The 16,835-nt window shown below is 43.4% G+C and overlaps 1 long non-coding RNA gene across 1 annotated transcript; it reads right to left on the reverse strand.

Annotated features, from left to right (window-relative positions):
• Positions 1–1,738: 1,738 nt before the first annotated feature.
• LOC310665352 lies at positions 1,739–10,284 on the reverse strand. The gene is made up of 4 exons (XR_014505425.1): positions 10,249–10,284; positions 8,269–8,386; positions 3,029–3,244; positions 1,739–2,434 (listed from the first exon to the last, which is right to left on the reverse strand). It is a non-coding gene; the product is annotated as an uncharacterized lncRNA (long non-coding RNA).
• Between the last annotated feature and the right edge of the window lie 6,551 nt (positions 10,285–16,835).

Raw genomic sequence — 16,835 nt, forward strand, 5'->3', positions numbered from 1 at the left:
AAATCGTTTGCCTCTTCGCCCGTGTAACCCATGCTTCAGGTAGAATCCTTGACCCGTTTCTTTTCTCTAATAGTGTTTTGTGTATGGTCATCTGATCAGATTTTAGCTCTTAAGGCTGGGCTTGAAATTCTTGGAGATCTTTGCAACGAAGCCATGATGGATGGGTGGGGCTTCAAGGGTGGCAGCGAAACTGTCCCCAAATCAAACACATCTTGGTTTTCTTTTTAGCAAGTACGGTAACTACTTATTTGCAGCATAGCCCTGAAACTTGCTGCATGTCCCCTTTTTGGGGAGTTCTAGCATCTGTGCATCAATAGAGTTAGATTGCACTGAAAAAAAGAGCTATATATATGTTGTGTGTGTGTGTGTGTGAGAGAGAGAGAGAGTGAGTGAGTGAGAGAGAGAGAGAGAGAGTATTACTCAGAAAAAGGATCTGTCTTTTATTGTTAAGCTGTACAGTTCCCTGCACATTAATGGTAATATATATATATATATATATATATATACACATGTGTGTGTGTGTGTATACTAAGAACTTATGATTATTCAACATGATTCCTGGAATGTCAGTAGACTGCATTCTTGGAGGCAACAAACCACATGTAAAAGTCCAAAAACACCTACATAAAAACCCCTCCATCAACACTCCGAAGTATTGCAAACTTAACAACATGAAGTTTTAAATGTTTCAATGCAGCGTAATTAACCCCTGTTCAGGATTCTGCCAACCCAGTCCAGTCTTCCTCCACCCTCTGGTTTTCTGTTTCCCTCCCTCAACAGTCAGTCAACATTCTGTGGCGACTGAGCTCAATCCTCTTTTGATAGGGTTTTTTAGCAGTGGGATGGGACTTAGTCACCCCCTTCTTTTTTTCATTGCTATGAGTTTGTGGGTGCCAGACTCTCCTAAATTCCTGGGTCCAGTAGGTGTTAGAATTCAGAAGGCTTGGTGAGTTAAACTGGATGCTAGACCCAGCTTTCTGTGTTCAGGGAAATGGGCCATTATGAGAACAAAGGAAAGGTAATGAGCCACTGAGAAATCAAAGACCCTGTGGCAGATGACAAATCAACTCAGAATTAGTTCGAAGACAAAGCCAGAGCTTGAATTGATGTATTTAAGGTTGCAGGCTGGTAAAGGGCAGCAAGCTAGAAAGAGGGTCAGAACAAGATGGTTGACTTATATCTGAATCTAAGGACAAACTATGGGACAAACAAGACCATTTTGGGTGTTGATGCTGTCAACCCCTCCATCATGGGCTCAGGATGTATATATGTGTAAATAAACCATATATCAAAAAGACACCAAGGTCTCTGCTTTGCCTCATTTCCAAAAGGAAACATAAACGATGGGTAAGCGCCTGGAATCTTGCCCCACTCAGATATTGGGGTGGCGTGCAACACTATTCTGAAAATCTAGGGGTTTCCTTAAGCTACTTGATACCTCCCTTTTGATGGGTGGTCCCATTATGGATCCATATATTATTAAGCATGGCATGATGTTTTTCCTGCACTGGTTTTATATGATGAAAACATATTTTTAAAAAGAAAAAAGAACCTTGCCTTTCTGTTTTTCAAAAAAAAAGAAGCACTTCTTGCAGCATAAATAGCAATAACAAGCATACAAAAAAGGATGTAAAATAAGGCTGGGTTCTGCATTATTAAGCAAACAGCTTCCATTTAATGGATTGTACTCACCCACCCATCCCCATCTTTATTGAACAAACAGCATACAGAAATAAAACAAAAATGGCATGTAAGGCATCAAAGGAAACAAATCAGATGAATAGTTAATTTTCACACAGCTACACAATTCCTTCTCATGTTGCAAATTAGAAAATGATGTTTAAATCTAAAAGCTTAGCAAATACTTTCAAGAGTCACTCAAAGCAGTCAAGAAGTTAAAATACATATTTTGAAAGCTGGTAGTTTTCTAGTTCAACATTGAACCCGGTAGCTGAAATTATGCAATCAGTGCAAGAAAAATAGCATGATTAATTTATACCCTTTGTGGTTTTCTGAGAATGTTATTCACAACTGGAATTAAGTGTAGATGACTGTTTAGATTTTATTTTCTCTCAGGCTACAGGAGCTTTGCAAATAAATCTAATATCGTTAAGAGCTATTTTTTTGTAAACTGAAAAGTGCATCATTCAGTGACTAGTTGTTGATCTGCTAAAATCAACTTCACAACAACACATCTATTTCTTTGAGTCAAGCGGAAGAAAACATCTCAGTAAAGAAACAAGTTTCCATGCCACATTTGCTAGGGATTATTTGCTTTTCTTATAGGAAGGACTTTAATTCATTTTAAATTCTATAATGGACCTTACTTTGCCATTTAAGCACTTGACTCAGGCATTTAAACCTCAGGCAAAACTGAGAAAACAAAGACTTCGGGGCCGTATGTTGAACCACATTAAGAACGGGACTGTAGAACCTCCACACTTCTTGTTGTTGTTTAGTCGTTCAGTCGTGTCCGACTCTTCGTGACCCCATGGACCAGAGCACGCCAGGCACTTCTGTTTTCCACTGCCACCCGCAGTTTGGTCAGATTCATGTTTGTAGCTTCGAGAACACTGTCTAACCATCTCGTCCTGTGCCGTCCCCTTCTCCTTGTGCCCTCCATCTTTCCCAACATTAGGGTCTTTTCCAGTGAGTCTTCTCTTCTCATGAGGTGGCCAGAGTATTGGAGCATCTGCTTCACGATCTGTCCTTCCAGTGAGCACTCAGGGCTGATTTCCTTAAGAATGTGGATAGGTTTGATCTTCTTGCAGTCCATGGGACTCTCAAGAGTCTCCTCCAGCACCATAATTCAAAAGCGTCAATTCTTTGGCGATCAGCCTTCTTTATGGTCCAGCTCTCACTTCCATACATCACTACTGGGAAAACCATAGCTTTTACTATACGGACCTTTGTTGGCAAGGTGATGTCTCTACTTTTTAAAATGCTGTCTAGGTTTGCCATTGCTTTCCTCCCAAGAAGCAGGCGTCTCTTAATTTCGTGGCTGCTGTCACCATCTGCAGTGATCAACCTCCACACTAGAGCATCTAAGTTGCAACGGAAAAGGTCTCAAGTCTTATATTCAGCATCTTCAGGTTGACATCTCTGGGTCCAGGTAGGGCTGTCTGAAGAGCTGCTGTCAGTTCTGTAAAGACTGTTGTGCTAGATGAACAAATGTTCTGACCTAGTATGAGGCGGCTGGCTTTGTCTTATAGTGAGGTTTCATATCCTGAGGATGTTTTGGTGCCTGTGGGGAAAATAAAAATAAAACCATAATAGCATCCTGCTTAGTGGTATGAATAAACAAAACAATTAAACAACTGACCACTTGTTGTCCTTTAATGGTAAGCTAAATCTGATGTCCGAGACGGGCTCCATCTCCCTGACTTATCATAAGGCTGAAAATCTGTAACAATAAATATACCGTAACTGGTTGCTGATTGCAGCTTGTCCAAGTTCAAGGCTTTATTTTATTCTATTTATATACCTGAAGTATACCTGAAGGAGAGTCTCCACCCCCATCGTTCAGTGAGGTTCCAGCGCCAAGGGCCTTCTGTGAGAAACAAAGTTACAGGGAACCAGGCAGAGGGCCTTCTCGGTTGTGGCGCCTGCCCTGTGGAACGCCCTCCCATCAGATGTCAAAGAAATAAGCAACCATCTGATGTTTAGAAGACATCTGAAGGCAGCCCTGTTTAGGGAAGTTTTTAATGACTGATGTGTTAATGTAGTTTTAATCTTTCGTTGGAAGCTGCCCAGAGTGGCTGGGAAAACCCAGCCAGATGGGTGGGTTATAAATGAATTATTACAGTGGTACCTTCGGTTACGTACACTTCAGGTTACATACACTTCAGGTTACAGACTCCGCTAACCCAGAAATAGTACCTCGGGTTAAGAGTTTTGCTTCAGGATGAGAACAGAAATCGTGCTCCGGCAGTGCGGCGGCAGCAGGAGGCCCCATTAGCTAAAGTGGTGCTTCAGGTTAAGAACAGTTTCAGGTTAAGGACGGACCTCCGGAACGAATTAAGTACTTAACCTGAGGTACCACTGTATTATTATTATTATTATTAGTAGTAGTAGTAGTAGTAGTAGTAGTAGTAGCAGAATAATAATAATACAGGATTGTCCTGTATTTCAATGTAAGATACTACTGTATGTACAAAGCCATAAACAACCAGGACCCTGGTTCCCTATGCTCTGACTTGATCAGCAAGATCTGCTGGGGCACTTTTCGTGATTCCTGATGCCCCTGAGGTTTGGATGGTGCCCACCAGGGACTATGCCTTCAACGTGGCAGGCCCTTTCTCATGTGCCAAGGAAGTGGGGCGAATTTGCCCATCCTTTCCTTCGGTTCCTTCCTTCATTCTTCTCCCCTGTGTGTTTGAGGATGGGGAAGTAGAAACCTGCGTGGGACAAGAAGGTTGGCAAAGAGAACAGGATGGAAGATTCAGTGGCTGCACACTCCCCGGTTACCTCAGAGGACTCGGAGGCGATGGAACCAGCACCTGAGGAGAGAAATCTCAATCCAAGGCAGTGTTCGGCACAATTATGTGCCGTGCTGTGCCAACGGCTTACCGTATTTGGATTGTCCCGCTGCTGAAACATGACAAAGGTTGCCCACGGAGCAACGGAGCCAAGTATAATTTCTCAAGTCATTATTCTTCGCCCATGCGGCAATAAACATCACCCATGTGTATTAATGGATAAATCATCGCTGATAAAAATGACCAAACCGCAAGCGGAACGAAGACTCTGGACCTGAGAAGGAGTCGTTTAACGTCTCTCCCATTCCCACATTTATTGATGTTTCCAACAGTTCCGAGTGCAGAGGGAAGGTTGGAAAGTCTTTAAAATAAATGCATTTCTAATGAGTGACTAAACACCATAAATCACCACACCTCAAACAGCCACGATAAGCTAATGGTCTTCTTTTTATTTAAATACAATATATATTACCAAGTAGAGTTCCCTGAGCTACAGGGCAATGTTGAAGCAAAGCGGTTTCTCCTTTCTAGGCCTTGAGCCTTAAGGCGGCCGTACACACGCTCCATTTAAGTAGGATATGAGTCAATGCAACACGTGCGCAACTGTGCTATTAAGTCGCCCTGTCCCCCTTCTGTAGGTATAATTTCAGGACCATAGTGTGTTGAACCATCGTTACTCATCCAGGTTTCATATAGGTGTTGGTAATACAACAGGGGCTATAGGGTTGCCACCCGTTCTGTATAATACAGGATTGTCCCGTATTTCAATGTAAAGTGCTATGTCCTGTACTGAGTCAAATACAGGATGCAGTTTGTCCTGCTTTTCCATTTTGCTGCTTCTTTCCCTCTCCCGACGCTTTCTCTTTCTGCCAAGTTAGGAATCCTCTCCATCCGAGACCAGGGAGAAGAGTTGATGGAAGAAGATTGGAAAAAAATTAAAGTATATTTACAGAAATATTGTAAAATTAATGAATGTTAGAAGAATACTGGAATGAAGTTATATGGTTTTAGCAGAAGTGTTATTAAGAATTATATAAAAATTGATTGTTAATGGGTTAAGGTGGAAAATGTAAAGTTAAACTGTGTTAAGATAAATTATAGGATAAAAATTGAGAAAGAGGGAAAGGATTTGCTGAACCAGCTAATTTGAACTAGAATACAAAAAGGGAGGCGTGAGGAAACAAGCAAATGAAAGATAAAGATATGAAATTTGGATGTGTTTTTAAAAGTTTTTGTTTTTTCTTGTTGTTTGGTTGTACTGTTTTTTCTTTCTATTTTTGATGTATTGTTTGTTAAATTTTTTTACTGTTTTTTCTTTTCTTTTTTATCCTTTTTCTTTCTGTAACTATTAAATATCTAATAAATATATATATATATTTTTAAAAGGAATCCTCTCCAAATGCCCATCCCAGCTCCTGACTTGGCTGGAGAAACCCCTTCTCGCTTCTTTCCTTTCTCTCTCTCTCTCTCCCCCCCCCCCATCTCTCCACATCCTGCCCCCAAGGACGAGCAAACCAGGGCAAGGATTTCATGTCGTCACTTCCAGTTCCCATCCACAGAGATGTAGCATGGGAACACTGAGCCCCATCCCTCAGAAGTCAACAGGTTCTGGGGCTCCAGAATCAAGCAGTTTTGTGCCAGTGTAGCCCAGAAGCCCCCATTATGAGCATAGTTATCTGCATAGTATTTGAGAGAGGAAGGTGGGGGAGAGAAGTAGCTTCCCACAAGGCCTGAAGGACCAGGTGCGCAGCCTGGGAGTCATTCTGGACTCACAGCTGTCCATGGAGGCACAGGTCAGTTCTGTGTCCAGGGCAGCTGTTTATCAGCTCCACCTGGTACGCAGGCTGAGACCCTACCTGTCTCGCCAGAATGGTGCATGCTCTGGTTATCTCCCGCTTGGACTACTGCAATGTGCTCCACGTGGGGCTAACTTTGAAGGTGACCCAGAAACTACAACTAATCCAGAATGTGGTAGCTAGACTGGTGACTGGGAGCGGGCGCCGAGACCATATAACACCGGTCTTGAAAGACCTACACTGGCTCCCAGTATGTTTCCGAGCACAATTCAAAGTGTTGGTGCTGACCTTTAAAGCCCTAAACGGCCTCGGTCCAGTATACCTGAAGGAACGTCTCCACCTCCATCGTTCTGCCCGGACACTGAGATCCAGTGCCGAGGGCCTTCTGGCAGTTCCCTCGCTGCGAGAAGCCAAGTTACAGGGAACCAGGCAGAGGGCCTTCTCGGTAGTGGCACCCGCCCTGTGGAACGCCCTCCCTCCAGATGTCAAAGAGAAAAGTAACTACCAAACTTTTAGAAGACATCTAAAGGCAGCTCTGTTTAGGGAAGCTTTTAATGTTTAATAGGTTATTGTATTTTAGTGTTTTGTTGGAAACTGCCCAGAGTGGCTGGGGAAACCCAGCCAGATGGGCAGGGTACAAATAATAAATTATTATTATTATTATTGCCCTCCTCCCCACCACCTAATCTTTCTTTTCCTCTCTTTCAGAAATTTAGCATGTGGAACAAAGTTTGTCCCTCACAGCAGTTCTCAACCTGTGGGTCCCCAGATGTTGTTGGACTACAACTCCCATCATCCCTAAGCTCTGGCCTTGCTAGCTAGGGGTGATGGGAGTTGTAGTTCAACAACATCTGGGGACCCACAGGTTGAGAAAGGCTGCCTCAGCAGAATGTGCCCTCCTATTTATTTATTTTTTGCCCCGACCTGCATGTCCTGCTGTACAGTACTACATGCGTGAGAAAAGAGTTATGTGGAAAGTCATGAATTTAAGCTCTGGGTAGCAAAGCACAGACAGATTTGCAAATTTATGTTTAGGTGTGAGGGGCCATCCTGTTAGGCTGCAATGGATTGTAATGGGTTGCTTTGAAGTTACCTCAGCACCAGGTGTGGGGGAAATCGCACCCCCAAATCTCATACCCTCCAACACTTTTAAGCCAAGACCTGAGACACCATTTTCCCAATTTTTTTTATCGCAAGAGCACAGTTGCCATTTTGCACCCCAGTCCCCACCTTTTAAAAAGCACTTTTACAGGAACAACGTCCAAAAAAGATCTGGTTGTAGTTATCCTAGACTCTCTGACACCCATTCAGCAATGTTTACAGAGATTGTGTGTTTTATCCCATGAGAATAAATTTACACACATGTGCACTAGAGTCAAAATACAAGTGCCTTCCAGATTTAACTTGTAGAGACCTCACTTTTCTTACATTGGGATCTGCTGCCCTTGTGGATCCTGCTGTCACCTTGCCTCATGGGTAGGCCGGCCCTGCAACGCTGGCGTGAAGCTAGTTTGAATAACCATGCATTGAACAGTGGGATTTCACAACACAACAATTGTGTTTTTAATATTCTGTTGGGAGCCGCCCAGAGTGGCTGGGGAAACCCAGCCAGATGGGCGGGGTATAAATAATGATGATGATGATATATTATTATTTTTACAGTCATACCTCGGGTTGAAGTAGCTTCAAGTTAAGTATTTTCAGGTTGCGCTCTGTGGCGACCCAGAAGTAACTTCTGGGTTTCGCTGCTCGCGCATGCGCAGACGCTCAAAATGACGTCACGCGCATGCGCGGAAGCGGCAAAACGCGGCATACGCACAGTCGCATCTTACGTTTGCTTCAGGATGAAAACTCTGGAAGTTCGGGGCTCTGGAACGGGGCTCTGGAACGGCCCCCGTTCGTATCCAGAAGTACCACTGTATTATTATTATTATTATTATTATTATTATGACAACAACAACAGCAACAACAATGAAAAAGATACAGTGGTTTACCAGAGACAGGTAGGAACTGACACTGATGAATAGGACAGCAGGATGTATGGAGCAGACTGATTGTATGAGCAGTTTTCTTCTTCTTCAAGCTGAATACTGCAATGTGGCCTGGATCTGTCTGCATAAACAGAACGATGTGACTATCTAGGTAACTTACCATCAAACCAAGACATAGTTCACCAAAGACTGAGACAATTTACTACAGCACAAAAAGCAGCGCTTTAAATTTTCCATTGCTTGGGCGTGAGAAGTAGGGCATTTCAATAACGCCATGCTCCTACCTTCCTATGTGTCCTCCTCATAAAGTAGCTTCACAAGTGCTTCGGCTGCATAGTGCACCATGCCCCAGAAAGGCTCAGGGGAAGCTTACCTTTTAGCTGTTCTTTCATTTACAACGTGTGAGTCAGGTCAGGATACAAGAACAATTAAGTATGCGCTGCCTGCTTGCTATCATTAACATTCATGAAGGGCAGATCAAAGTTCTGGACATTAGTTATGAGAATAAATTGGGGCAAGAGAGCAACAGCATGGAAAGGGGGTCTCCATTAGGGTGCTTACAGACACAGACACCCCCAACTGCCCTATTTTCCAGGGACAGTCCCAGATTTACAGAAGCCAGCCTGGTTTCTGATTTGATCCCAGAATGTCCTGCCTTTCCTTAAGGTAAAGGTAAAGGGACCCCTGGCCATTAGGTCCAGTCGCGGACCACTCTGGGGTTGCGGCGCTCATCTCGCTTTACTGGCTGAGGGAGCCGGCGTACAGCTTCCGGGTCATGTGGCCAGCATGACTAAGCCGCTTTTGGCGAACCAGAGCAGCGCACGGAAACATCGTTTACCTTCCCGCCTGAGCGGTAACTATTTATCTACTTGCACTTTGACGTGCTTTCGAACTGCTAGGTTGGCGGGAGCAGGGACTGAGCAACGGGAGCTCACCCCGTTGCGTGGATTCGAACTGCTGACCTTCTGATCGGCAAGTCCTAGGCTCTGTGGTTTAACCCACAGCGCCACCCGCATCTCTTGCTTTTCCTTGTTGTTGTTGTTTAGTCGTTTAGTCGTGTCTGACTCTTCATGACCCCATGGACTAGAGCACGCCAGGCACGCCTGTCTTCCATTGTCTCCCGCAGTTTGGTCAAACTCATGCTGGTAGCTTCGAGAACACTGTCCAACCATCTCAACCTCTGTCGTCCCCTTCTCCTTGTGCCCTCCATCTTTCCCAACATCAGGGTCTTTTCCATGGAGGCTTCTCTTCTCATGAGGTGGCCAAAGTATTGGAGCCTCAGCTTCAGGATCTGTCCTTCCAGTGAGCACTCAGGGCTGATTTCCTTAAGAATGGATCGGTTTGATCTTCTTGCAGTCCATGGGACTCTCAAGAGTCTCCTCCAGCACCATAATTCAAAAGCATCAATTCTTTGGCGATCAGCCTTCTGTATGGTCCAGCTCTCACTTCCATACATCACTACTGGGAAAACCATAGCTTTAACTATACGGACCTTTGCTGTCTCTACTTTTTAAGATGCTGTCTAGGTTTGTCATTGTGCTTTTCCTTGGGACGTCTCTATTTTCATCAGAGAAATGTTAGAAGGTACGGAATAGGATGTCCCTATTTTCATTGGATAAATATTGGAGGGTATGCAGACTGGGGCCTTACATCTCAAGCAGTTCTTTCAGAACAGCCCCTCCAAGTGTTCCTATTTTCCAGGGACAGTCCCGGAAAATAAGGAAGCCATCCCAGTTTCTGATTTGATCCCAGAATATCCTGCTTTTCCTTAGGACGTCCCTATTTTCATCAGACAATCTAACCTTCATGCAAGCTTTGTGCAAGCAAACTGGGACGAACGCTCAGTAAACAGGTAATAGGGATGCTATAAGGCTTTCACATGAGTGATAAGTAAATCCTGCACAAGTCTTCAGTACTTTTTAAAAAATCAAGCCTGATGTTTGTTGTGTGATTACAAACTCCAAGATAATTCCCCACACTTACCATGTAGAGATCTTGAGAGGATGGCATGATTCGCACAACTTTGTAGTAGTAGTAGTAGTAGTAATAATAATAGTAATAATTTATACCCTGCCCATCTGGCTTGGTTTCCCCAGCCACTTTGGGTGGCTCCCAACAGAATATTAATAATAATATTAAAAATGTGATAAAACGTCAAACATTAAAAACTTCCCTAAACAGGGCTGCCTTCAGATGTCTTCTAAAAGCCAGATGTTTATTTCCTTGACATCTGATGGAAGGGCGTTCCACAGGACGGGCGCCACTACCGGGAAGACCCTCTGCCTGGTTCCTTGTAGCTTTACAGTCATACCTCGGGTTGAAGTAGCTTCAGGTTGAGCGTTTTCGGGTTGCGCTCCGCGGTGACCCAGAAGTAATGGAGCCATTACTTCCGGGTTTTGCCACTTGCGCATGGGCAGACGCTCAAAATGACGTCACTCGCATGCGCGGAAGCAGCGAATTGCAACCCACACATGCTCAGATGCGGGTTGCGTTCTCTTCAGGATGCAAACAGGGCTCTGGAATGGATCCCGTTCGCATCCAGAGGTTACCACTGTACTTCTCGCAGTGAGGGAACCACCAGAAGGTCCTCTTATGTAAGCCAAACCATGTCTACCAGGACTGCACAAACATGCAGGCTCTCGGAGAGGTGTTTGCAGTTCTTATGTTCTTCCTTGGTCCTTTTTTGTCCCATGACACACTGAGCTAAGCCAAAGTTTGGCTTAAGGCATGTTCACATTACCAGCTTAAAGTGCAGCGAAGTTGTTTTTTTACCGGTTTCACAGCACTTAACCCTCCCCCCAGCTGTTCACATTAACACAAATTAGTGTCAGATGCTGTTTCAGTTTGTATACGCACCAGGGGGCATTGACAGGGTGGAGGTGCCTTTATCCTCATACCAAGGTGCTCATGCCTTGGCTGCAGACAAATTAGGAAGACTCCAATCTCGGGCCAGTCCAAGACATTTTGGCACCTGAGGTGAAGCGCAAAACAGCACTCTGTGTGAAGCTGGTGCGAAAAACAATGCATTGTGCAGTAGTATTTTACAACAAAGTACAGGGTGCAGATGCTTTTTGGAGAACATTATGTGAACACAGAGTAAAAACCCGGCACTGTGAACACCGCATAGCTGACAAGTGTCCCTTATTTGAAGGGACAGTCTCTTATTCCAGCGCCATGTCCCGCTGCTGTCCCTTATTGATGGATGTCCCTTAAATGTCCCTTAAATGATGTCCCTTAAATTTCAAAGGAAGCAGCTCCTCTCCCTGCCTCCCTGCTGGCGAGGGAGGAGAGAGGCTCCAACTGTGTTGCTTGGCTGTGTTGCTCACCCAATAAGAAGTCTAAGAACGACTGGGGGGTGGAGCTTGCATGCCTTGTGTGTGGCTAGTTAATGCAAGCTGAGGGGTTTTTTGAATGCTGGACGCCATTTTGTTGCACGTGCTGCTGCAAACTTTGCAGTGCAAAGCCAGGCCGGGGAGCCATTTTAAGTTGAGGCTGCATAGGCCTTGTGGTGCATGTGATTCAGATTCTATTCAGTTGAACCTTTGGTTACAAAGTTGGTTGGACAGTGTTCTTGAAGCTACCAGCATGAGTTTGACCAGACTGCAGGAGGACAGGAAGACTGGAGTGCCTGGAACAGGTGAGGCTGCAGGTCCCTTATTTTGGCTGCTGGTCCCTTATTTTCAAATCTTTAAGCTGACAGCTATGGAGTGCACAGTAAATGAGAGTGTGAACACAGCTTGTGTTGTCCAAACTCAGACTCACAGTTAAGCTCTGTGCTCACCAACCGCAAGCTGTAGCCAAGATCAAACTGGATTTGTATGACACACTCAGTAGAACCAAAAACAATCAGGAAGGAACAAAACAGCTGCAAGTTCATCTCCCGGAGCCTGCATGTTTTGTGGATTCCAGGCGAGCCCTAGTTTGGCTTGGTATCTCGTGCGAACTAGGCCAATAGCGCCTACAAACTGGGTGTGCCTTTGGCGTTCAGCAATCTGTGGGGATAGGTATTGTTTGGTATTGGGAGTCGCTAGAAACAAAATGACTAGGTTGTGCTCGGGTGAGGAACAAACGAAAGTGGTGGCAGAGAACACTCATCAAAGTGTCACAACATACACCTCTCAATAAAATGCACGAATGAGCTTCTACACCAGCAGTGCCTGAAGATGCCGAGCAGGTTATTGCTACTATTTGTATTTTCTGTGATAAGGGGAAATCTGGATTATAATATTAAAAATACTCTGCCTGTTTCTCCTCATTCTTCTGTACTCTCAGCTCTGACCTGAAATGTCCGCAAAGGAATATCATGGATAGGTGTGTAGCTGTGGTAGGGATACTTGGGTCCATATTGCTACATCAACATCCTGTGATTGACAGGTCAAGCTGGTTTGTCCTGCTGTGCTCCCTTGGCAATTGCAGATGTTGAACTCCTTGGCAATTGTGTCCATGCTGCCACGTTTGTTTTTGTATTTTTAAATCTATAAATCCCTACATTCATAAATACACAGCAAGGGTGTGTGTGTGGAATGCAACATATTAGGATGAAATCAACAACAGAGCTATTAAAACATCATTAAAAACTTCAATAAAACAAAGAAATATCAATAAATGCAGGCTGATTAAAAGGGCGAAATGACTTTCATCACAGACTTGTCCTGAGCCTTTCAGGGGGTTCCCTTGCAGTATTGTAGTTTTGTTTGTTGAAACAATCTCTCGATTGAGTGCTAAAGAGTGGGGTTTTTTGGGGGGTGGGGAGTGGCAGTGAAAAGGTAAAACTGGTTCGACCCATGCCTAGAGACCAGTGGGAAACTGCTCAAATCAATGCTTTCTAGGCAGAAGTGTAGACAAACCCCTTAGCATTTTGCTGATGAAAATAGGGATGTCCTATTCTATTATTGGGACGCGGGTAGCGCTGTGGGTTAAACCACAGAGCCTAGGACTTGCCGATCAGAAGGTCGGCGGTTCGAATCCCTGCAACGGGGTGAGCTCCTGTTCCTCGGTCACTGCTCCTGCCCACCTAGCAGTTCGAAAGCACGTCAAAGTGCAAGTAGATAAAAAGGTACCGCTCCGGCGGGAAGCTAAACGGCGTTTCCGTGCACTGCTCTGGTTCGCCAGAAGCGGCTTAGTCACGCTGGCCACATGACCTGGAAGCTTGTACGCCGGCTCCCTCGGCCAATAAAGTGAGATGAGCACTGCAACCCCAGAGTCGGCCACGACTAGACCTAATGGTTAGGGGTCCCTTTACCTTTACCTATTCTATTATTATTAATAATAATATTAATATTACTCACCCATCTGGACAGCTTCCAATATATATAAAAACACAATAAAACATTAAACATTTAAAAAAACAGTGCTGCCTTCTGACATCTTCTAACAGTTGTATAGTTACTTATCTCCTTGGCTCAGGCGTCACATAACTCCATACCCTCCAACATTTCTCCACTGAAAATAGGGAAGTCCTAAGGAAAAGCAGGACATTCTGAGATCAAATTCTGTAAATCCAGGACTGTCCCTGGAAAATGGGTACACTTGGAGGGTTTGCCTTAGTCAGTATAGATAAAAATGGATGAATCTATGGTCTGGCTTGGTGTAAAACAACTTCATATGCTGTTTTTAAATTATCCTGTTGTATCTCAACTGCTTTATGAACTTTTGGGCTGAAAGCCAGTCTACGTATGTAATTTAAACCTGTACATGTTTACAGTGGTATCTCGGGTTACATACGCTTCAGGTTACATACGCTTCAGGTTACAGACTCCGCTAACTCAGAAATGTTACCTTGGGTTAAGAACTTTGCTTCAGGATGAGAACAGAAATTGTGCTCTGGCAGCACGGCAGCAGCAGGAGGCCCCGTTAGCTAAAGTGGTGCTTCAGGTTAAGAATAGTTTCAGGTTAAGAACGGACCTCTGGAACGAATTAAGTACTTAACCCGAGGTACCACTGTACTCTGAAATAAGTCTCACACTGTTCATTTGGGCTTACCTAGAATACATATACTGCAGCCTTTTAGAATAGCGTGGCTGATAGAAGCTTTTCTCCAGCTAAGATGACACAGTAATATATACTATGCCTCCTGGTCTCATAATTTTGGCCTTTACACCCTTGTGCAAATTAATTGAAACAAAGCATGTTTTCTATCTTACTCATAATCCTGTACTCAAAACAAACACGAAAAGTCAGTTGATCATTATGGTGTCGGAAGCCTGCAGCCAATAGAAGGAATGATGTGCTCGCCGCAATATATTGAGGTTCTATGAAAGTGTTATTCCAGAGCTGGAAAAGAGGTATCCTGGCAGTACTGGGATATTGCCCCTTGTCACACATCGAAAGTGGTGAAGAAATTCATGACACAGCAGCAAATACAGGTACTTGATTGGCCAGGGAATTCCCTGGACATAAATCCCATTGAGAATTTGTGGGCTATATGCAAAAGTCGCCTCCGTGCTGTAGACTGTACAACTATGGAGAAGCTCATTCAGGTGCTGATTCAAGTGTGGTACAGGGATCCGAAAATCAACAGTGACTGTTCAAAACTATAGTAGACTCCATGCCAAACTTTAAAATAGCTGCTTTAAAATAGCGGAGGTCATATCCTTTAGTAATATACGTATATGTGAGTTTTGTACATGTATATGTGAGCTTTGTACAATAAACTACATTGTTTGTTTCAGTTAATTAGCACAAGGGTGTATGCATTTTGTGAGGAAAAGCATGGGAAATAACCTAGAAACCTAAGCTGACTCCGATATGTATATTGCCATCATTAATATTACTATGGATGCTGTTGATTCTTGGGCCTTTTAATATTCTTTTGTCTGTTTGTAACGACCATTGTTTAAGGCAATGCGTTTCGCACAATGGCCCCACTGTTTCCCTTTCTGTTTCTGCTCTGCATCTCTATTATAAAGATGAGCTTTATGTGACCTGAATGCGATTAATAATTCTTCAGTGTCTCACAGGAAACGTCTTCCCAAATTTCCAAAGGGATTCATCGAGATTAGTCAATTTTAAACCTCTGCTAGTCCTATAAAATAGCTACTTTCTCATCTTTTATAAATAAATGACGAAACAGTAGTTATGCTGTTATTAGCAATATTTGCAATTGTGTGCACAGATAGGGACTTTCCCCCTTTTTCAGTGAAACAGACTCAGGAGAGGCTTGGCAGCGCCTCAGGAGAAGCAAATACCATATTTTTCGCTCTATAAGATGCACCAGACCACAAGACACACCTGGTTTTTGGAGGAGAAAAACAAGAAAAAAAATATTCTGAATCTCAGAAGCCAGAACAGCAAGAGGGATCGCTGTGCAGTGAAATCAGCAATCCCTCTTGCTGTTCTGGCTTTTGTGATAGCCACGCAGCCTGCATTTGCGCCATAAGACGCACACACATTTCCCTTTACTTTTTAGGAGGGAAAAAGTGAGTCTTATAGAGCAAAAAATACGGTATTTTCGATATGTGCAGTGTCCTAATTTCTTCTAATTCAAATCACTCTCTTTCTTGTTAAGATGTACACGTTATTTATTTAACAAGACTTATATACTGCTTAATAAAAGAAAATCTAAGCAGTTTACAAAAGAATGATAGGGAAGCCATTTTCTTATAGCAGCCCAATAAAGAACCACCTAGAAAAGTTGTTAGTTTTATAATTTGATTTGCAACTTGATCCTGTGCTAGTTCCTACTGAATTCAATGCTACTTATTCGCAAGGAAGTGTATCTATTCCTATTGTGGACCAGACCGCTTTTTTTTTCCAGTTTTGCAGACAAGCTGAGTAAACAGAGATAAGCTTTCTGAACAGCTGAGCTGCATTTAATAACTCTCACCACAAACCTACTATAGCTTTATCCAAGTACTTTGCTTTCAGTTCTTCTTCAACTTGTTGTGATCTATGAGGAGGTTGTGTTTATTTCCATATATGATTAAGATCTCAAATATGTGTCATTGTTGTTAAGTGCTGGACAGGTTGTGGAAGATGACTCAAATGTAAATTCTAGTCAATTGAAATAGTGCATTCATTCTGAAAGAAGACGTTCCAAATAGGTTCTATGGAGCTATGATGTTTCAGAATAAGGAGCTATTATGTTTTGGAATAAGGATGTTTAAATGAACGAATGAATGGCATCTCAAAATAAAAGAGAGAGAAATACAAAAATAAAGGATGTCCCAATAGGCAGAGAAGGGTCTCTGAGTTCCTTCTCAGAACGGGAGATTCCCAGTATGCCACGCTCTGGATGAATGGAATATTATACAAAAGTAAAATTCATTACAAATTAAACTTGAACAGTTAACATGCAACTACAACTCTGCACCTCAAACTTACCCTGGTCATTTTACCAATATAAATCCCTTTTAAATAAAAAAGGGAATACTTTTTTCACCCATTTTCAGTGATTAATTCAGCCCTGCGTGAGGGCACTCAACAGGTTTAGGTGAACATGCCCAATGACTTGAAAAGGACAATAAAGCAAGATGTGGGTAACACAGCACCTGTGTTCCTCTACAGTAATGCAGCGCACTTGATTTATTGACTTATTGGCACATTTATTGTGCCAAGTGCTCAGGTGAGCA

The sequence above is a fragment of the Podarcis tiliguerta genome (assembly GCF_965153285.1).
Source record: "Podarcis tiliguerta genome assembly, chromosome: 1".
NCBI lineage: Eukaryota > Metazoa > Chordata > Lepidosauria > Squamata > Lacertidae > Podarcis > Podarcis tiliguerta.